This window comes from Palaemon carinicauda, chromosome 35, assembly GCF_036898095.1.
Source record: "Palaemon carinicauda isolate YSFRI2023 chromosome 35, ASM3689809v2, whole genome shotgun sequence".
NCBI classification, from domain to species: Eukaryota; Metazoa; Arthropoda; class Malacostraca; order Decapoda; family Palaemonidae; genus Palaemon; species Palaemon carinicauda.
Genome location: NC_090759.1, coordinates 76,093,689 through 76,115,608, shown reverse-complemented (window position 1 = coordinate 76,115,608; position 21,920 = coordinate 76,093,689). Strand labels below are relative to the sequence as shown.

The 21,920-nt window shown below is 41.4% G+C and overlaps 2 protein-coding genes across 2 annotated transcripts in view; both read left to right on the top strand.

Moving 5' to 3' along the window:
- The window catches only part of LOC137627889 (MAP kinase-activated protein kinase 2-like), a 123,319-nt gene that overhangs the window by 83,203 nt on the left and 18,196 nt on the right, over nucleotides 1-21,920 (top strand). The gene's annotated exons all lie outside the window — the stretch shown is intronic.
- Nucleotides 1-21,920, top strand: part of LOC137627580 (uncharacterized) — a 61,269-nt gene that overhangs the window by 26,159 nt on the left and 13,190 nt on the right. The window lies entirely within an intron of this gene.

Below are 21,920 nucleotides of genomic sequence, written 5' to 3'. Positions count from 1 at the left end.
ATAGCTGGCGTATCCCTCCATAGAATTCTGTCGGGCAACGGAGTTGACAGCTACATGATTATCGGGTAAGTATATTCAAAAATTTATTTTACTAATGAAAATAACATTTTACGGCAGGAGGGAAAAATACCTTACCTAGTAGGGTAATGAAAAGGGAGTTTTTAAATCATGCTGCTCAACATCATGGGAAACATGTTTTTACAGATGGCTTCAAATCGGCTGCAGGAGTTGGAAGTGCAGCTGTGGTGGGGGATATTGTTATTAGAAGGAAACTCCCATCCTCTTGTTCAATTTTTACTGCTGAGCTGTACGCAATAATTCTCGCAGTCCAACATATTTTTGAAAATGGCAACCAAAATAGTTTTTATACAATTTTTACGGATTCCAATAGTGTTTTACTCTCATTAAAACAAATTATGCCAGGCCATCATCTAGTACAAGAGGTGCAGGACTGGTTAGTACTTCTGCAGTCTAGGAAGAGTATCAGTGTTCACTTCTGTTGGGTCCCTGCCCATGTTGGGGTGGATGGGAATCAACAAGTAGATAAGGCAGCAAAGGAAGCTTCAGGGCTAAGTAATCCATCCCCCTTGAGTATTCCTTACAAAGATCTTAAAAGTGAGATTCATCTTTACTGTAAAAATAAGTGGCAAGCTCGATGGTCTGAACTGACCACCAATACAAAATTGAAACAAATCCACCCATTGGTGGATAAATGGTCATCTTGTAATTCTACAAGCAGAAGGGATACCATTATTTTAACTAGGCTGCGTATTGGCCATACACATCTAACGCACAATTATTTAATGAAGAGTGGGGAAGGGAGACAGGCCCCTCTTTGTAATACCTGTCAAGTGACAATGGATGTTAAACATATTTTAGTCGATTGTCCTGTTTTTAATCTTCAGAGGAGGACACATTTACTCCAGGACAAACCTTTAAGAGATATACTGGGGGAAAACTGTAATACCCTGAACTTGAGAAAATTTATACAAAGTATTGGGTTATATTACGAGCTATAATTGATTTTATTAATTTATTTATTTATTTTACCCTTTTAATCCCTATTTATTTCACATCTAGATTTTATTGCATGAAAGTGTTACGATTTGTATTAAAGGTTAAAATGATACTAAATGGTGTGAGTGTACAGATATGATTGAATGATTTTCGTTATATAGCGCTGAATGGCCTTTGATGCCCCAGTGCTTGGCTTAATGCCTAAATCCTATATTCAATTCATTGTGTTGTAAGTTTGCAGAATGAAGCTCAAGAAATGTATATTATTATAGTCGCACTGCATTTTACATAGATGTACTGAGAAAAAAGCATTTACCTTCCAATCAAATTCTATTACAAAAGCACCTTGAATGTTTGAAAATAATTCATAAGAGTAAAGACAAAACTAAGCATATAGGGCTTGCTAAAGACAGAATCTTTATGATGCATAGTAATTTAATGCTAAAGAGAAATAGTTTGAAGTTGATGGTATTGAGGGTAAATGGGGTCATTTATCGTACAATGTATGCAGACCTATGTGATATTTTGAGTTTTTATGATCCATCAATTTTTTTTCATTAAGGGATAAAGTTAGTGTTAAGAGACAACTAAATTAGAAGAGGACAAATGAATTTATTGAAAAGTAAAGATAAGGCATTTCTGGGGTGTGAAGAGACTGCTAAACTCGTTAAGTACTGCATAAAGTGCACCAACTCGGTTACACTGTTCTACTGCTGTGAGGAATACTGTACATGCTTCAGATCTACATATTTATAGTAGTAACTGCATCTGTTTCCATCTCCCATGTTTGGGTACTCATAAAACCATGTTCAAACTTAAGTCAATAAGGGATGATATTCAGTTTATGTACTACCATATTACTGAGAAATGTAGTTTATTGAGTACCATTTTAATGTTACCCTTGAAAACACATTGGTCCAGTCCTTTGAGAGAGAATTGTTTTCCCTCAGTGTCTGGTCTAATCATCTTTTATTAGTACTGCAGTAATGACAGTCTAAGTATCAAAAAAAAAAAAAAAAAAAAAAAAAACAAGGAATAGATCGCTCCATTTAGCATGGATGCTCATGGTTTGTGGATAACTTAGTAGAGCCATAATGACCAAATAATGTAATCCTCTTTTTCAAACCAACATCTGTTACTATGTCAGCACACATTTAGGCAAGGCCTCTTGAAGCAAAATGACATAAATCATGCCAGAAAAACTGCTCTGCTCCAAAGTGTTGTAATACTGGAGAGAGGTGGTCATTTATTCTTTTAAAATTCAAGACCTAAGGGAGCCTGGATAATCATTTTGAGAAAATATAGAGTAGGACCTGGTTTGAGGTTCTGTTATCTGGCCAACATCAATGAACCCATTGGGGTACAATTTAGGCACCACCAAAGGATTCTTAAAAATCCCTATGTTAAACTTTACTTCCAATTAAAGCAATACCTATTTTTGGATTCAGGTCTAAAACCTGTTACCATTGCCCAAGTTTGATAATCAACGAACAATTTTATAATGATGTGATTCTTGTAACTTTTATTAATTGGAATTTCAGAATGTGAATAGATCATACCATTTTTGACAAATCTGTAACTTTATGTCAATAAGTACACAGAACCTATTTGAATTTGCATACAAGTAGTGATGTAGTGTTTAATATTACATTTGCTTATGGGAATTTTTTTCTTCAGTATATAGAACAAAATAACAAATTAACTTCATAACTGGTGCGCAGACCTTTAGGACTGATTGATAATCTTCATTTTGCATCAAAGCTCCAATTCATGGTAGTTGTTACTGTCCAAATTAAGGTAATGCAGTAGTTAGTAAGACACATCATTGTTATAAGTAGCCTTTAGTGAAAGAGTGTTGTGTGAGATCTTGCTTGCATGTGTTTTGTCTTGCTTAGATCCATGCATTTTTTATATTGCTACATTCATTTTAATTTTTTCCCTTATATCTTTTTCTTTGCGAGTTAGAGAGAAGAACAAGCTCATAGATGTTTCTGGAGGTAGAAAGCCTCTGAAATGTTATTTAGAATAATAATTTAGAGAGTTGGGTGGTCAGAAAGTCATTTCTTGAAATTGATTGCATTATCCAAAATTCTCATTTTCATGAAAACCTTTGTCAGCTATATACATTTATTGCATATTGTGTAAGTTTCTTCAATACAGTATAACTGGGATGTAGGCTAAATTTTCTTCCATTGTTCACATCACCATCATTACAGATGTTACCCCGGATATTAGGTTTGTGGGGTTGAGTGTAAATTTAGTTCTCCCCTCTCTTAGGTCGTGTGTACTTTTTATCTGAATGCTCATTTGGTCTAGATCTTCATCTATGACCTTAACTATGATTGTATGGGTCTCCCTATACCTCCATGTCTTCTTAAAGATCATTATCAGCTGTTCCTTATTCCTTGCCATCACGAGTCCAAATTATTACAATCCAAATGTATGAGATGTTGGTTATTTTCCAAGTTGTGAATGCCACATATCTCCACAACTTCCTTATTCGTGATAAAATCTTTTGCACTGCAACTATGAATCTTAGCATTCTGTGGTTACAGCTTTTAGATATTTTAGATATATACCCTTTCTTCTGTTAGTGCTTGTATGTCTACTGCATAGAGTACTACTGTCATATGAGTACATCATAAATATTTGATATTATTAATAATTATTATTATTATTGTTCACTCTCCTGTGCCCGAATTTCCAACACCCCATTTCTTAGCCTCCTCTTTCTGAGAGGAAGGTGTCATTTCTCCTCCTGGGAGTTAGGAATTCTGGGAAGTTTCCAGCATTTTGATGTTGGAACCACCGTTATGGATGCTGTCTGAACAAATATCTGGTTGGAATTTTAGCTTCCTGGAAGCGATGTAAACGTTATAGATGCTGTATGAGCAAAGTTCTGGCAGTGATTTTAGCCTTTGACTTTTGTTATTGGGACATTTTTTATCAATATTTTCAGTATTTATTGCATTCAGGCTGCTGTTCCGTTTTCTCATAGTCCTATAGATATGTGCTTCAGAGTCCAAGTAATCCCTTTTCTAAGGCTGTCCTTCCCTTTTGTAACCATACTTTTTCATTTACTCCCTTTACAGGTATATTGAGCATGGGTTTTCTTATATGGACTTGCAATTCCCTTATCACCATTCCATTTTACTAAACAATTACATAACCTCTTCGACTTTTACATACAGTATATATTTCATTCTTTACTGTATTACATGTTCATTTAATTTTCATTATATAGAGATTTTTTTAATTTAATTACTAGTCATGAGAATACTAAAGGTACAGTTTATAACTTAAATTTTTATTTTTTATACATTCAATGCAATAATTACCACTTTTTATGTTTTGTGCAATTTGCTTAAGAAGCCTGAACCATGTTAAGGACTTTACATTTTTGTTTTCAATATTTAACTTAGCCGGTGATTATAATAGCTGCAACTCTGTTGCTCGACAGAAAACTCTACGGAAAAATTCGCCAGCGATCGCTACACAGGTAGGGGGTGTACTCCACAGCGCCATCTGTCGTTCAGATACCCAGTACTCATTGTAAACAAAGAACTCAATTTTCTCTCTGTCGGGCTACCGGCAAGACCTACTAATTCGCTGTTGCTAACTGGATTTGTTTTCACAACTATTTGGTGAAGTACACTATTCTAGTTTTGAGCTTTCGCTATGCAGGTGTTTTATCTTCATCTTAAAACACGTTTTGGATAGATTTAATTATGGTGACAAAGAGAGTATGGACTTTCTTTCACTTTTAAATGGCCGACCCTTCCCTTAGACGGAAGTGTGTTTAGGCTTTTAGTAATTATCATATCACGTTATAGATTTTCCTCTATATATTTTATATCTCTCCGCCTTTATTAGGCCTCTTCGATTAACTTTCCATTTTTTATAAACATATAAAAATAAATTTTAATGCTTTGTTTATATAGACCTTTCCTGAGAGTAGGCGGTCCTAACTTGGAAACCGAAGTTAATCAACGTTGAGCCCTTTATATCGTCTTTAGCTTTTAAAGAGCTAAGGATTTAAAACTTTTTAAATGTAATATTTTATGAAAGAATTTCTTTGATAGTCTTCGTACTGTTTTCAAAGATGAACTAACGTTTAGTTTTTTATGCTACGCAGTTGTTGACGTTCAGGACGTTCAACATGCGCTCTATCGTTACGATAGAGAGATAGTGTATCACGGTTTCACTTTGCAGTAAGAGTAAATCGATTCTGACGTTTTGTTCATTCTTTCTTAGCTTAAATGTTTTAAATTCTAATTTAAAGGAACTTTTTATTTGAAAAACCTTTCAGTTTTTTCCTTTAGTCAAATAACATTTTTTTTTTTGACGATATATAATTGGGCTCTTCTCTTAGGTGCGAAATCAAGAGAGAAAGAGAGAGAGAGATAGAGACGGAGGGAGAGAGAGGAGAGAAAACGTTCCGTTCAAGCGGGTAACGTTGTTCTCGTGTTACTCACGTCCCTAGTCGCTGTACGGGGAGGAAGGATAAAATGTTTTTAGGTTTTTATTCTCGTCCCCAGGCTATGTGCGGTGAGAGATTGAAAACGTAGTTATATGAACTAGTGTTTAGTCTCTTTCCCAGCCACTGATTTTTCTTTTTATCTTAAAATATGTTTTCTGTTTTTTTGCTGGTATTATGAGCTTGCATTATACGACTAATTTCGCAATTACTACCTGTTAATGAAGGGTAGAATTGCGTGTTTCAGGTAGAAATAAGTGCAAAACAGAAAATCGAAGTGATAAAGTGATATGCGCAAAGTGTTACAGTGTTGCGTCCGAGGCGCAAAGTGTTACAGTGTTGCGTCCGAGGGTTCGTCTGTTCGTGCCTGTCGTTCACCTAGACCGGGACCTCTTACAAGCTCCCAAGCCCAGGGGAGAAGTAATGTCAAACGACTTATGGTATCGGGTGTATCTTACCAAGATCTCCCCTACCATAAGACGAGAGAGACGTTGTTTCTCCTCGCCATCCGTAGGCTTTTTCTCATAAGAAACCTGTTACAAGGTTTCGAAGCCCTTAAGCGAAAGTCAGTCCTTTCAGGACAGGTCCAGCGTCCTGGTTACAGCCATTAGGACAGCTCTGACCCTATGCAGTCATCGGATAACTGCTCGCCGCCTAACAAAAGCGTAACACAGACTCCGAGAGTCTTTTTTTGTAGGCAAAGTGTTGCGGTCACAGACGTTACCCTCGTCTATTACCACAACCATTTCCGTTGATCCTTAAGGGGTTGTATGGCAAAACATGCAGTATATGCTTGCCTCCCTTATGGAAGACTATTCTGCCGATTAGTCCGTTGAGTCTAGCCGTTTATCTCATCGATATCCTGGCTTTCAGCCAACCTAACGTTCCTTTGTGCTTACTGTTGACGTTGGCGTAGCTTAGTCACGTCAGTCAGGTTGTTTAGAACCACACTCGATGCGGTCTCGTGTGGTTTTTCAGCCGCATTTGGACGTTAGGCCACTGGCTGATGCTCCTGTTGACGTTCAAGACGTTCACTACAATCGGAGTTGACTTGTTTTGACGCTGTGCGTCAACCTCCGCATTTTAGAGTTGTTTTGACTGCTCAGTCTAGGCAGTCAAAGCAGTCTCGAGTGGACGCTGTGCGTCCTCACGCACCTGTTGTGGTTGACAATTCAGTTGTTGACAGTTCACAGACTGTCAAGCAGTTACATGACGTTGCGTTCTGGTCCGCTACTAATGCACCAGTGAGAGACTCAGCTTTTATCGGACAAGGTTCCTGTAGATGAGGAAGTTGCTGTTCTCCCTCCTACTGATATTCCCTTGAGGACTCTGTCAGATGGAGAGGAGCCTAAAGCTGCTTAGCCTCCTATGGACTTTAATTAAATCATGATGATTATTTTAAGGATCTTCGTCCGGATCTTTTTGTAACTGCTGCTCCTCGTTCGCCTAAACGTCAGAGCTTACACTAGGCCTAGCTACTTCGAAGCCGTTGTTTTTAAGCTAGTGCTCTCTCGCTCTCCTAGAGAGCGTTACGTTGGCTAGGCGACTGGTTTTTCACCAGGAGGAGTTTGGGGGATACAGCCTTTGCTTTCCCTTCTTTTAAACTGGTTTATAGAGCGAGAGTCTGATATGACACGAGAGAAGTTCTCGGCTTGGGAGTTCATGCCTCTGGCCAGATAGACTTCTCAATTCTGGTAGACTCTCCCTGGCGCCTAGCCAGGAGACGCTCCAAGTTGTTTACAGGTCAACTTCACAGCTGTTGTCGAGCCTTTGAAGTTTTGCTGTACTATTATGTCACGCATAACAAGGCTTTCAGGGATGGTAAACGGTTCCGCCTCAGTCGCTAACCCCGTCTGTTGCCACACCTGCTCCCGTAGACCCTAAATGGGCTTTGCTGCAAGACATGCAGTCCAAGCTTGCGTCCTTGATAGAGTACTTAAATGGGGAGAAGATCCTTCTGGCCAACAACCTTCCAACCGGTCGGTTGTGCGCCCTGTTGACGCTGAGGTAACCTACTCGCGTCTGCCAGTTGAGGTGGTTCCTCCACCGATGCGACCCAGTGTGGGTTGCCAGCCGCACGTTGACGTTAAGCGACGCTCGGAGGTGGTTGTTGTCGTTCAGGACGTTCAACAACCAGCAGAGGTGACTTGTTTTGACGCAGTGCGTCAACCTCAGCAACCCGGTAGGGTGTTGACTGCACAACCCAGACGGTCTAGACAGTCTCGGGTTGACGCTGTGCTTCCTCGCGCACCCATGGTTGTTGACAGTTCACAGACTGTGCAGCAGTTCCATGATATTGCGTCCGGCTCCGTCACGCATCCACCAGTGCGACCGGATTCAGCGAGCCAGACGTTGCCCACTCCGTTGCCGTTTCCTCATCAGTTTCAGATGAGGAACCCTCTGATGAGGACGTTGCTGAACAACAAGACGATCAGCCCCCAGCCCTGCTATCCATCCAGAAGATGCTGAAGAAGGAACGCTGCTCAGTCAGGCTGTGGATGAGTCTGGTAGGGACGCTGTCATCCATGGATCAATTTGTGTCACTAGGAAGACTACACCTCCGTCCTCTTCAATACCATCTAGCTTTTCACTGGAAAAAGGACAAGACGCTAGAAGCGGTCTCGATCCCGGTTTCCGAAAAGATAAAGTCTTGTCTGACTTGGTGAAAGGACAATATCAACCTAAGAGAGGGTCTTCCCCTGGCTGTTCAGACTCCCAACCACGTTCTCTTCTCGGACGCATCGGACGTAGGCTGGGGTGCGACATTAGACGGTCGGGAATGCTCGGGAATATGGAACTCGAGTCAAAGGACAATGCATTTCAACTGCAAGGAGCTACTGGCAGTACGTCTGGCCTGGAAAAGCTTCAGGTCTCTCCTTCAAGGCAAAGTGGTGGAGGTGAACTCGGACAACACCACGGCTTTGGCGTACATCTCCAAGCAAGGAGGGACCTACTCTCTGACGTTGTACGAGATCGCAAGGGACCTCCTCACCTGGTCAAAAGGTCTAAACATATCACTAGTAACGAGGTTCATCCAAGGCAACTTGAATGTCATGGCAGATTGTCTCAGTCGGAAGGGACAAATAATTCCAACAGAATGGACCCTCCACAAGGATGTATGCAAGAGACTTTGGGCCACCTGGGGCCAGCCAACCATAGATCTCTTCGCAACCTCGATGACCAAGAGGCTCCCAATATTTTGCTCACCAATCCCGGACCCAGCAGCAGTTCATATAGATGCCTTTCTCCTAGATTGGTCACATCTAGATCTATATGCATTCCCTCCGTTCAAGATTGTCAACAAGGTACTGCAGAAGTTCGCCTCTCACGAAGGGACAAGGTTGACGCTAGTTGCTCCCCTCTGGCCCGCGAGAGAATGGTTCACCGAGGTACTTCGATGGCTAGTAGACGTTCCCAGAACACTTCCCCTAAGGGTGGACCTTCTACGTCAGCCACACGTAAAGAAGGTACACCAAGGCCTCCACGCTCTTCGTCTGACTGCCTTCAGACTATCGAAAGACTCTCGAGAGCTAGAGGCTTTTCGAAGGAGGCAGCCAGAGCGATTGGTAGAGCAAGGAGAACATCCACCCTTAGAGTCTACCAATCGAAGTGGGAAATCTTCCGAAACTGGTGCAAGTCAGTATCCGTATCCTCGACCAGTACCTCTGTAACTCAAATAGCTGACTTCCTCTTATATCTGAGGAAAGAACGATCTCTTTCAGCTCCCACTATCAAGGGTTACAGAAGCATGTTGGCATCAGTCTTCCGTCACAGAGGCTTAGATCTTTCCAACAATAAAGATCTACAGGACCTCCTTAAGTCTTTTGAGACCACGAAGGAGCGTCGTTTGGTTACACCTGATTGGAATTTAGACGTGGTACTAAGATTCCTTATGTCAGACAGGTTCGAGCCGCTACAATCAGCCTCCCTGAAAGATCTCACCTTAAAGACTCTTTTCCTGGTATGCTTAGCCACAGCTAAAAGAGTCAGTGAGATTCATGCCTTCAGCAAGAACATCGGATTCTCATCTGAAACGGCTACATGTTCTCTACAACTTGGTTTTCTAGCCAAAAACGAGCTGCCTTCTCGACCTTGGCCAAAATCGTTCGATATTCCAAGCTTATCTTATGGTTGGAAATGAACTAGAAAGAGTCTTATGCCCTGTAAGAGCTCTTAAGTTCTATTTAAAACGAACTAAACCTTTACGAGGCCCGTCTGAAGCTTTATGGTGTTCAGTTAAGAAACCATCTTTGCCTATGTCAAAGAATGCTTTATCCTATTTTATCAGACTGTTAATACGAGAAGCTCATTCCCATCTGAATGAGGAAGACCAAGCTTTGCTGAAGGTAAGGACACACGAAGTTAGAGCTGTCGCAACTTCCGTGGCCTTTAAACAAAATAGATCTCTGCGAAGTATAATCGACGCAACCTATTGGAAAAGCAAGTCAGTGTTCGCGTCTTTTTATCTTAAGGATGTCCAGTCTCTTTACGAGAACTGCTACACTCTGGGACCATTCGTAGCAGCGAGTGCAGTAGTGGGTGAGGGCTCAACCACTACAATTCCCTAATTCCATAATCTTTTTAATCTTTCTCTTGAAATGTTTTTATTGTTGTTTTTGGGTTGTCCGGAAGGCTAAGAAGCCTTTCGCATCCTAGTTGATTTGGCGGGTGGTCAAAGTCATTTCTTGAGAAGCGCCTAGATTAGAGGTTTTGATGAGGTCCTGCTGTATGGGTTGCAACCCTTGATACTTCAGCTCCTAGGGGTCGCTCAGCATCCTAAGAGGATCGCGAGGCTCCGTAAGGAAGACGTACTTAAAAAGGCAGAGTAATTGTTCAAGTCGACTTCCTTACCAGGTACCTATTTATTTTGTTTAGTTATTTTGATAACTTCTAAAATGAAATAAAAATTCTTAGCTCATATGATGTAAACATATTTTGCTGGTCTCTACCCACCCCCCTGGGTGTGAATCAGCTACGTATTATAATCACCGGCTAAGTTAAATATTGAAAAATGTTATTTTGATAATAAAATAAATTTTTGAATATACTTACCCGGTGATTATAAATTAAAGGACCCTCCCTTCCTCCCCAATAGAGACACAGTGGACCGAGGAGAAAATTGAGTTCTTTGTTTACAATGAGTACTGGGTATCTGAACGACAGATGGCGCTGTTGAGTACACCCCCTACCTGTGTAGCGATCGCTGGCGAATTTTTCCGTAGAGTTTTCTGTCGAGCAACAGAGTTGCAGCTATTATAATCACCGGGTAAGTATATTAAAAAATTTATTTTATTATCAAAATAACATTTTTAGGAATATTACTTTTCCTTGAGTGCTTAACCATATAGTGTTTGTATTGTAATTAATGCTTGCCTTTCTTATGCAATTAATTTTTGCTAGCATTACTAAATGTTATGTGTAGTTCTCACTAAAGTTATCCTTAGTTTTCATTCACACCCCTTCACTTTTTTTTTCTGGTGCTGGGTAATATTTTTGTACTGATGTACATTGTATTGTCTTTCTATGAATGCCAGGAACTAGCAAAGTTGTTCAGGCTAAATTCTTCGCTCTCAGAATTGTTTTGACTCGCCTCTAGTATTTGTACACTTTAATTCCTTTCCTCACTGGGCTATTTTTCCCTGTTGGAGCCCCTCGGCTTATAGCATCTTGCTTTTCCAACTAGGGTTGTAGCTTGGATAGTAATAATAATAATAATAATAATAATAATATTGGATCCAATTGTGGAAGTTTCTAGATTTCCTATGGCCAATTGTTAATGACTGTTGGTGAAATTCCATGTAGCCCAGTATCTTAAAATTTGAACAGTATTATAACATAAGTTTACATAACTGCTCATACTTTGAGAGTTTTATTAACACAAAGACTGAGATGACTAAGATTTGGTTGAAAAGCAAATCATAACATTAAAATGTACTTTAACTAGACTGAGTAAGAAATTTCAACTTGTATAACTGAGCAAGAACGGATGTGTAGTTTATGTATAGTTATTCAAAAATTTTGTGATCACAGTAACAATGACCAGAATCCGGCTGTTGTGCAGTAATACTGCATGGTGGCATGAGAGTGGGTTGGCATCTAAATCAGACTGTGTGCAGATAGATGTGTGATAAGTTTGGGAATGAATCTTGCTGACATGCCAATCACAACTGAGTACTGACCAGCTTTGATATGAAATCAAAGTAACACCAGTGATAGCTATATGGTCATAATCTACAGGTTGTTGGATTGAGTACTCCATATACTGTATAGTTAAATGATTTCTTCAGCAGAACGAGCAAGTTCGTGATCTGTATTGGAGCAATTAAGAAAAGATTAATCAATATTAAAGATCTTCACCTAATTTTTTCAGTCTTCATACACCCTCAGTGCCTTCCATTGGTCTTGTTTATTATTCTTTTAGCCTCGATAAACATACTTTAGCACTAATTTCTTTGTGAGGCATTTCTCCAGTTGGATAACTAATCATAGGCCATCAGTTTCAGCCTAATTTAAAATGATTTATTGCAAAGAGCATAGGTGTTTTTTCCAGAAGACCTTTGTATTTTTAATTATAAAAGTCACTCATGAGGGGTAGAGACCAACCATAAATGTATTTAATCAGTGCCCCTTCTCCACCCAAGCTAGGACTAAGGAGGGTTAGGCATTGATAAAACTTGGATGTAAAGATACAATTTAATTTTGAAATTTGTTGTATAATACCAATTACATGAAAGGAAATTATTCTTATTATGTATACTTCCTCGCTCGAGTACATTACTATAATACATTCATAAACTCTTATTTCATCTTAGAAATGCAGTTTTGAGACAGTTTTTACTAACCATGGAATATTATACTTTAATTTAATCATGATTTTTATAGATAATTTAATGGTATCATATACTGTACATGTAGTATGATACTGTACCAATATTTTTATTTTGTGCACATTATGTTGAATATAGATCCTTTGTAGAACTAAACTCCTTTGTAATTCCATGATAGTTACTAAAAAAAAAGAAATTATGCGCCGGATAATTTTGCTACATGATATTAATGCTGTATTATGAAGAGATTCTTACGTAATGAACAGATGCCAGCGTTGTGTAAAATTAAGGCTGCCAATTAGGTACTTAGTCTATTTACGTAGCCCCTCAATTTCAAGAAGCTCTTGGAACTCGTTCAAACTTTACTATTCTCGAATGCACTTTCCTTAAACGTTTTCACCATATTAAAGGCTCGATATATCCCAGCAAAAGTAGATTCTATCTTTGGAGAATGAGCGTCCTTTTCATGCAATCTCACAGTTTGTACTGAAATCTCCAGAGCAATTGGTAATACTACTGTAACTAAAATTTCCATTAGAATGTAGTTCCTGTCTGTGGAAACAACTATGAAGGATGAGTACATACTCAAGTTTCACATATGGATCTTTATATTCTTGCATTAAAGTGGCTCCCTCTTCTTTGACGTGATCATAGTAGACAGTGTTATGTAAATAATATGCCAAATAAACATATTTTAGTGTGTTAAATGTATACAATAGTGCAGTACTTAGTTCATATTGTGGAAACATGGAGCTGGTTTTTAATCGTTAAGTCATGCTAGTAAATCTGTCTCTTGAGGGTATGGAAAATATAACCGTAAGTGTAGTGCGGATCACGTGAAGTAAAGGGTATCACTGTTGAATAACATCTTTTTCCCGGTGGTGGGTTGGTATATGTGTTGATTCGGCCCTCCCCATTGATGAAGTGATTATCTAAATGGAAGACAGCCTGTGAATAATGGTTTTCACACGCCCTTGTTAAATACACGACACCTACAAGGTGATCGCGCGAGGGTAGTAACCTCTGCATTCCATGCTTTTATCTTTCTCTAGTATATTTGGAAGATTTATATTAGAAAAGTGTAAAGAAGGACCTTTTCACCGGCTGTCACAGGCCTCTTCCCAGAAATAGATTTTTCCTTTGTCAAAATCCCTTTATTCTTAAGATAGTTACGTAGTATGTTGGTTTACAAAGCAAGATAACCCATGGTAAGGCTGTGAGGAAATAAGCCCCCATTTAGTGCAAATGTAAGACTTTAGGACTGATTGTGTTTACAGAAAACTAGAGTACTGGATGGTTACTGGTATATATCCATGTATTTTGGTTAGATATATCAGATTTAAAGGGAATTTACGATAAATAATTACTGATTACTGTAGTTATTGGCGCTGCTACTTCTCATCATTGTCAGTTAATACTAATATTGACTAAATAATCAGTTACGTTTAATACCTAAGGGAACTCTTTAATAGATTTAGCCATTAGTCTCTCTCTCTCTCTCTCTCTCTCTCTCTCTCTCTCTCTCTCTCTCTCTCTCTCTCTCTCTCTCTCTCTCTCTCTCTCTCCTGTGACAGTTTTTATTTGAGAAATTAACCTTATGATATTTTCAAAATAAATCTTTTTTATTGTTGTTCATAGTCATTGATTAGATTTTATTATTGCCTGCTGACGTTAAATTTATGCTATTATTTTGTAGACCTTAATTTGTGTGTTAGCAGTAGCTAGGATTTTTTAAACCTTTATTAATATATTGAACAAAATTTTGAACTTTCACTGGTTCCTCAGTGTTCTTATATATTTTCTTTTATTTAGATTTCAAGTAGAGTACTTAGAATACTTGTGATATTTGTGAGCAAATTTTTAAATAATTAACTTAGCCGGTGAATATATAATAGCTGCTGCTCCAGCGGCTCGACAGAAAAACACACAAAAACTCGCGAGCGATCGCTATGAAGGTTGCGGGTGTGCCCACCAGCGCCAACTATCGGCCAGATACCGCATTTGCATGTAAACAAGCCTCAATTCTTCTCTGTCGGCCTTAACGACAAGACGTATCATTACTCGCTGTATAACCTGGAGTTTTTTCAACAGACTTGTTGAAGTACTTCATTTTGGTTTGAGCTTTCGCAGTGCAGGTGTTTTTCCTCAACTTAAACTCTTGAACTCTTTTTTGGACAGATTTAATTGTTGATGACTTGGATTGTTTTTTGGACTTTCTTTGACTAATTCAAAATGGCTGACGCTTCTCAAATTCCTAGATTTCGTAAGTGTAATGCTAGGGATTGCAATAGGCGTCTTCCAAAGGCCTCTCTCGACCCACATACTGTGTGTTCTAATTGTCGGGGTAAAACCTGTCAATTAGGAGATCGGTGTGAGGAATGCGTGGGCCTTTCGGAATTCGATTGGCTCGAATATGACAAGTATTCTCGTAAGCTAGAGAGAGATAGGGTGAGGAGGAGTTCCTCTAGATCAGTAGATTTTTCCTCTCCCCATGCCCCTGAACCTAATCCTTCCCCTGTAGTGGTTGTGCCTGAACCCCCTACTAGCACTCAGGAACCATCAATGCGGGACATGTTACGTGCCATTCATGCTTTGGGTGAAAGAGTTGAGTCGTTAGCTACAGATTGTAATCAACTCATGGCTGACGTTAAAGAGCTAAAGTGTCAGAGTGCCACAGCGGAAAATCGTGGGAAAGTGATTAGTGCGCAAAGTGTTTTCAGTGTTGCGACCGAGGGTTCGTCTGTTCGTGCCTGTCGTTCGCCTAGTCCGAGACCTCTTGCAAGCTCCCAAGCCCAGGGGAGAAGTAATGTCGTACGACTTATGGGTTCGAGAGGCCTTGATCAGCGAACAGACGTTCCCTCTATGGTAACAGGCGTGTCTCATCAAGACCGCCCCTACCATAAGACGAGAGAGACCATTTTCTCCTCGTCATCCGAAGGCTTTTCGCATAAGAAACCGTGGAGCAAGGTTTCAAGGCCCTTGAAGCGAAAGTCGGTCCCTTCAGGACAGGTCCAGCGGCCTGGTTGTAGCCATTGGGACAGCTCTGACCCTTTGCAGTCATCGGAAGACTGCTCGCCGCCTAAGCAGCAACGTTACACAGGCTCAGAGAGTCTTGGTGTAGGCAAGGTTGTGCAGTCTCAGACGTTAACCCCGTCTTTTACCGCACCCATTCCCGTTGATCCTAAATGGGTTGTACTGCAAGACATGCAGACCAAGCTCGCCTCCCTTATGGAAGACTATTCTACTGAAAAGGTTCACGATGATCCTCGCCGCTTAGCTAATCGAGATCCTGGCCTTCAGCCGCCAAAACGAGCCTTTGCTCGTCCTGTTGACGTTGGCTTTACTAAGTCACGTCAGTCACGCTTTGTAGAGCCTCTCTCGATGCAGTCACGTGTTGACTTTCAGCCGCATATGGACGTTCAGCCACTTCCTAATGCTCTTGTTGACGTTCAGGACGTTCGCCAACCAGCGGAGTTGACTTGTTTTGACGCTGAGCGTCAACCACCGCAGTCTAGAGTTGTTTTGACTGCTCAGTCTAGGCAGTCAAAACAGTCTCGAGTTGACGTCGAGCGTCCTCCCGCTCCTGTTGTTGTTGACAGTCAGGCTGTTAAGCAGTTACATGACGTAGTGTCCTGGACTGCTACTGATGCACCAGTGCGTGTGGACTCTGCGTGTCAAGCATTGCCAACCCCTTTGCTTGTTACTCAGAAGTTGTCGGATGAAGATCCTTCAGATGAGGACGTTGCTGACCCTCATCATGATGATCATCCTTCGGATGTAGACGAACCTAGAACGGTTCCTCCTTCAATGGACTTTAAGAAAGTCATGTTAATTTTCAAGGAGCTTTTTCCCGATCACTTTGTTACCGTTGCTCCTCGTTCGCCACCGTCTGAGTTTGCTCTAGGCTTACCTGCTAACATGCCAGCCTTTACTAAGTTAGTGCTTTCTCGCTCTTCCAAGAGAGCTTTACGACTTTTAGGCGACTGGTTGGATACCAGGAGGAGTTTGGGGAAGACGGCCTTTGCCTTCCCTCCGTCAAAGCTCTCGTCTAGATCGAGCGTCTGGTATGCCACGGGAGAAGTTCTCGGCTTGGGAGTCCCTGCCTCTGCCCAGGGTGACTTCTCAAGCCTCGTAGACTCTCCCCGCCGCCTAGCCATGAGACCCTCGAAGATTAGTTGGTCCTCCTCGGACCTTGACCATCTGCTGAAAGGCGTATACAGGGCCTTTGAAGTTTTCAACTTCCTTGACTGGTCATTAGGAGCTTTAAGTAGGAAAATCTCGTCGGCTGATAGAGATGTTTCCTTACTTATAATGTCATGTATGGATAAAGCCATCCGCGATGGTTCCAATGAGCTCGCCTCCTCTTTTACGTCGGGAGTCTTAAAGAAGCGAGAGTCCCTTTGCTCTTTTCTTTCGGCAGGAGTTACTCCCTGTCAGAGATCAGAACTGCTCTTTGCTCCCTTATCAACATCTTTGTTTCCGCAACAATTGGTTAAGGACATAGCTTCTTCGCTTGTGCAGAAGGACACCCATGACTTGATGGCGTCCTCTGCTCGCAAAGGGACTCCTTCTACATCCTTTGCTGTAAGACCCAGGATCGAGACTCCGGCATCCAGATTTATCCCGCCCTTTCGTGGCAGAGCTCCCAGCAGGGGAAGTACTCGTGCCGAGGAAAAGAGAGGAAAGAAGAGAGGAGCCAAGTCCTCACGTGGCAGAGTCTGACTGCCCACAGCCTCAGACAGCGGTAGGAGCCAGATTGAAGAGCTTCTGGCAGGCCTGGGAGAAGAGGGGCGCAGACCAACAGTCTGTTCGGTTGCTCAGAGAGGGGTACAAAATTCCGTTTGTACCCAAACCTCCTCTAGTGACAACTCCCATCGACCTCTCTCCCAGGTACCGAGAGGAGTCAAAGAGACAAGCCCTAAACCTAGAAGTGTCTCTGTTGCTAGAGAAGGGAGCGGTGGTGAAAGTCTCGGACCTTCAATCACCGGGGTTTTACAACCGTCTCTTCCTAGTCCCAAAGAAGACAGGAGGTTGGAGAATGGTGCTAGACGTCAGTTCGCTCAACGTTTTTGTTACGAAAACAAAGTTCACTATGGAGACCACGAAGTCAGTCTTAGCAGCGGTCAGAAAGGGAGACTGGATGGTCTCTCTCGACCTACGAGATGCGTACTTCCACATTCCTATACACCCAGATTCCCAACCGTTTCTGAGGTTTGTTTTCAGGAATGTGGTATACCAGTTTCGGGCCCTGTGCTTTGGCCTAAGTCCTGCTCCTCTCGTGTTTACGAGGCTCATGAGGAATGTGGCAAAATTCCTCCATTTATCGGGAATCCGAGCCTCCCTGTACTTGGACGACTGGCTTCTCAGGGCTTCGTCCAGTCATCGCTGTCTGCAGGATCTTCATTGGACGTTGGATCTGACCAAGGAATTGGGACTTTTGGTCAACCTAGAAAAGTCCCAGCTGATTCCATCCCAAACTATACTATATTTAGGGATGGAGATTCGCAGTCCAGTTTTTCGGGCTTTTCCGTCTGCCACCCGAATAGATCAAGCCCTGCTCAAAGTCCAACTAATGTTGAAGAGAGAACGGTGCTCAGTCAGGAATTGGATGAGTCTAGTAGGAACTCTATCATCCCTGGAGCAGTTTGTCTCGCTAGGAAGACTACACCTTCGGCCTCTCCAGTTCCATCTAGCCTTTCACTGGAACAAGGACAAGACGTTAGAGACGGTCTCAATCCCGGTCTCCGAACCAGTAAAGGCATGCCTGAAATGGTGGAACAACAATATCAGTCTGAGAGAGGGACTTTCCCTAGCAGTTCAGAACCCAAACCACGTATTATTCTCAGACGCGTCGGATTTGTGTTGGGGTGCGACCCTGGACGGTTGGGAATGCTCAGGTCTGTGGACCTCAAGTCAGAGGAGCATGCACATCAACGGCAAGGAGCTTTTGGCAGTCCACTTGGCCTTGATGAAATTCGAAAGTCTCCTTCGAAACAAAGTGGTAGAGGTCAACTCCGACAATACCACAGCTTTGGCGTACATCTCCAAGCAAGGAGGCACACACTCCCTCACGCTGTACGAGATCGCAAAGGACCTGCTCATTTGGTCAAGAGATCGAGACATCTCCCTGTTAACGAGGTTTATCCAGGGCGACTTGAACGTCTTGGCAGACTGTCTCAGTCGGAGGGGTCAGGTAATTCCCACGGAATGGACCCTCCACAAGGACGTGTGCAAGAGTCTTTGGGCCACTTGGGGTCAACCCACCATAGACCTCTTTGCCACCTCGATGACCAAGAGGCTTCCAATCTATTGCTCTCCAGTCCCAGACCCAGCAGCAATACACATAGACGCTTTTCACCTAGATTGGTCTCATCTGGACTTATATGCATTCCCACCATTCAAGATTGTCAACAAGGTACTGCAGAAGTTCGCCTCTCACGAAGGGACAAGGTTGACGTTGGTTGCTCCCCTCTGGCCCGCGAGAGAGTGGTTCACCGAGGTACTTCGATGGCTGGTAGACTTTCCAAGAAGTCTTTCTCTAAGGGTAGATCTATTACGTCAGCCCCACGTAAAGAATGTCCATCAAAGCCTCCCCGCTCTTTGTCTGACTGCCTTCAGACTATCGAAAGACTCTCAAGAGCTCGAGGCTTTTCGAAGGAGGCAGCCAGTGCGATTGCAAGAGCGAGGAGAGCTTCTACCATTAGAGTATACCAGTCGAAGTGGGAAGTCTTTCGAGACTGGTGCAAGTCAGCATCTGTGTCCTCGTCCAGTACCTCTGTAGCCCAAATCGCAGATTTTCTTTTACATCTGAGAAATGTTCGCTCCCTCTCAGCTCCCACGATTAAGGGCTACAGGAGCATGTTGGCTTCGGTCTTTCGGCATAGAGGCTTAGATCTTTCCAACAATAAAGATCTCCAAGATCTCCTTAAGTCTTTCGAGACCTCTAAGGAACGTCGTTTGGCAACTCCTGGATGGAACTTAGACGTGGTCTTAAGGTTCCTCATGTCAGACAGGTTTGAGCCGTTACATTCAGCCTCCCTGAAGGATCTCACCCTCAAGACACTTTTCCTAGTGTGCTTGGCTTCGGCTAAAAGGGTCAGTGAACTTCATGCCTTCAGTAAGAACATCGGCTTTTCTACAGAAAAAGCCACTTGTTCACTTCAACTTGGTTTCCTGGCCAAAAATGAACTGCCTTCTCGTCCTTGGCCTAAATCTTTTGATATTCCTTGCTTATCAGAGATCGTAGGCAACGAACTGGAAAGAGTGTTATGTCCTGTTAGAGCTCTTAAGTTCTATTTAGCTCGTACTAAGTCCTTACGAGGTAGATCTGAGGCATTATGGTGCTCAGTTAAGAAACCATCATTGCCTATGTCAAAGAATGCTTTGTCATATTTTATCAGATTTTTAATACGAGAAGCTCATTCTCACTTGAATGAGAAAGACCGATGTTTGCTTAAGGTTAAGACGCACGAAGTAAGAGCTATAGCAACCTCCGTGGCCTTCAAGCAAAATAGATCTCTGCAAAGTATTATGGACGCGACTTTTTGGAGAAGCAAGTCAGTGTTCGCGTCATTTTACTTAAAAGATGTCCAGACTCTTTACGAGGACTGCTACACACTGGGTCCATTCGTTGCAGCGAGTGCAGTAGTGGGTGAGGGTTCTACCACTACATTACCCTAATCCCAATATCCTTTTTAATCTGTCTCTTGAAATGTTTTTAATATTGTTTTTTGGGTTGTACGGAAGGCTAAGAAGCCTTTCGCATCCTGGTTGATTTGGCGGGTGGTCAAAGTCATTTCTTGAGAGCGCCCAGATTAGGGGTTTGATGAGGTCCTGTTGTATGGGTTGCAGCCCTTGATACTTCAGCTCCTGGGAGTCTTTCAGCATCCTAAGAGGATCGCTGGGCTTCGTGAGGAAGACAGACTTACAAGGCAGAGTAATCGTCTAAGTCAACTTCCTTACCAGGTACCTATATATTTGGGTTTTGTTATATTATAACTGTCAAAAACTCTAAGCATATACGCTGTAAACTTAATTAACTCTGGTCTCTACCCACCACCTTGGGTGTGAATCAGCTATTATATATTCACCGGCTAAGTTAAATATTTAAAAATGATATTTTAATTATAAAATAAATTTTTGAATATACTTACCCGGTGAATATATAAATTAAAGGCCCTCCCTTCCTCCCCAATAGAGACGCAGCGGGACGAGAAGAATTGAGGCTTGTTTACATGCATATGCGGTATCTGGCCGATAGTTGGCGCTGGTGGGCACACCCGCAACCTTCATAGCGATCGCTCGCGAGATTTTGTGTGTTTTTCTGTCGAGCCGGTGGAGCAGCAGCTATTATATATTCACCGGGTAAGTATATTCAAAAATTTATTTTATAATTAAAATATCATTTTTCATATCCACAATTTTCTTTTTTTTCATCTTATGCTGAATAGTGATACTTTTTTGCCTATTTAATAATTGCTTGAGGAGTAATGATGGGAGTACCTTATCTAATTTTTCTTAGTTGTTGTCAGTTAGCATATTTATGAGAATATTTTATTGACAACATATTCTGCAATATCTAGTTGTAGTCTTGTAACAAAAATATTTACTTTTAATTTAACATCTTAGTGATTGGTAAGACCCTTGTCTCTTTCCTATTATCTTGACGGTTAAAAAATAGTCAAAGTAAATGAACAACAAAAGTTATAAGCTCATAACTTATAAGACATAAGGTCTTACTGTTAATATTTTTGTACACTACAGTAATGTTAACATGTTAGTTATTATGCAATATTTTACAAAATGAGAAATTAAAACTCTGTTTAGTATTGTATGTACTAATTCTAAAAGTTACACTTTTTCCCTCTTTTCATTCCCATAAATCAGCTTGAGGGACTTTTTTTTTTTTTTTTTTTAATTGACACTGGACTTTGGTATATATAGTAGTACTGTAGTTGTGGGAATTCATTTGGATGTATTATAGAGACGGTTGTGAGGACATTTGTGCTGCATGCATTAATATCTCAAAGGTTTATGATATGATTGTTATGGAGTTGATGCAAGAAATGAGAGGAAAGCTTTTTAACAGAAAGATTGCAAATATTGACTGTATGTAAAAACTAATTGAATAAACTGTAAATGTTGTTTTTAGTTTTATTCACCCTTAGGTTTATTCCTGGCATTCCATGCATCTCTTTTTTTTCTCTGGTATATTCAGCAATAACTATGCCTTAGAAATGGTGCTAGAGGAGCATTTCACGGAGTGACACAGGTCGAGCCCAGAAAAGGGATTTTGACGAAGGAAAAATCTATTTCTGGGCGAGGAACCTGTGTCGCTCCGTGAAATGCTCCTCTAGCACAATTTCTAAGGCATAGTTATTGCTGAATATACCAGAGAAAAAAGAGTTGCATGGAATGCCAGGAATAAACCTAGCTCGCTCACTCTTTGAGTGTCGGTATAGAAAACTGGGGCGTGATTGAACCACGACCATAGATCCCTCACCAATTAGACCTCTCCTTCATCAACATCCCCCCTCTCTACCCCTACATCTCCCCACCCCTTATCCTCATTCCTCCTCAGCACTTGCGTTGGTCAGACG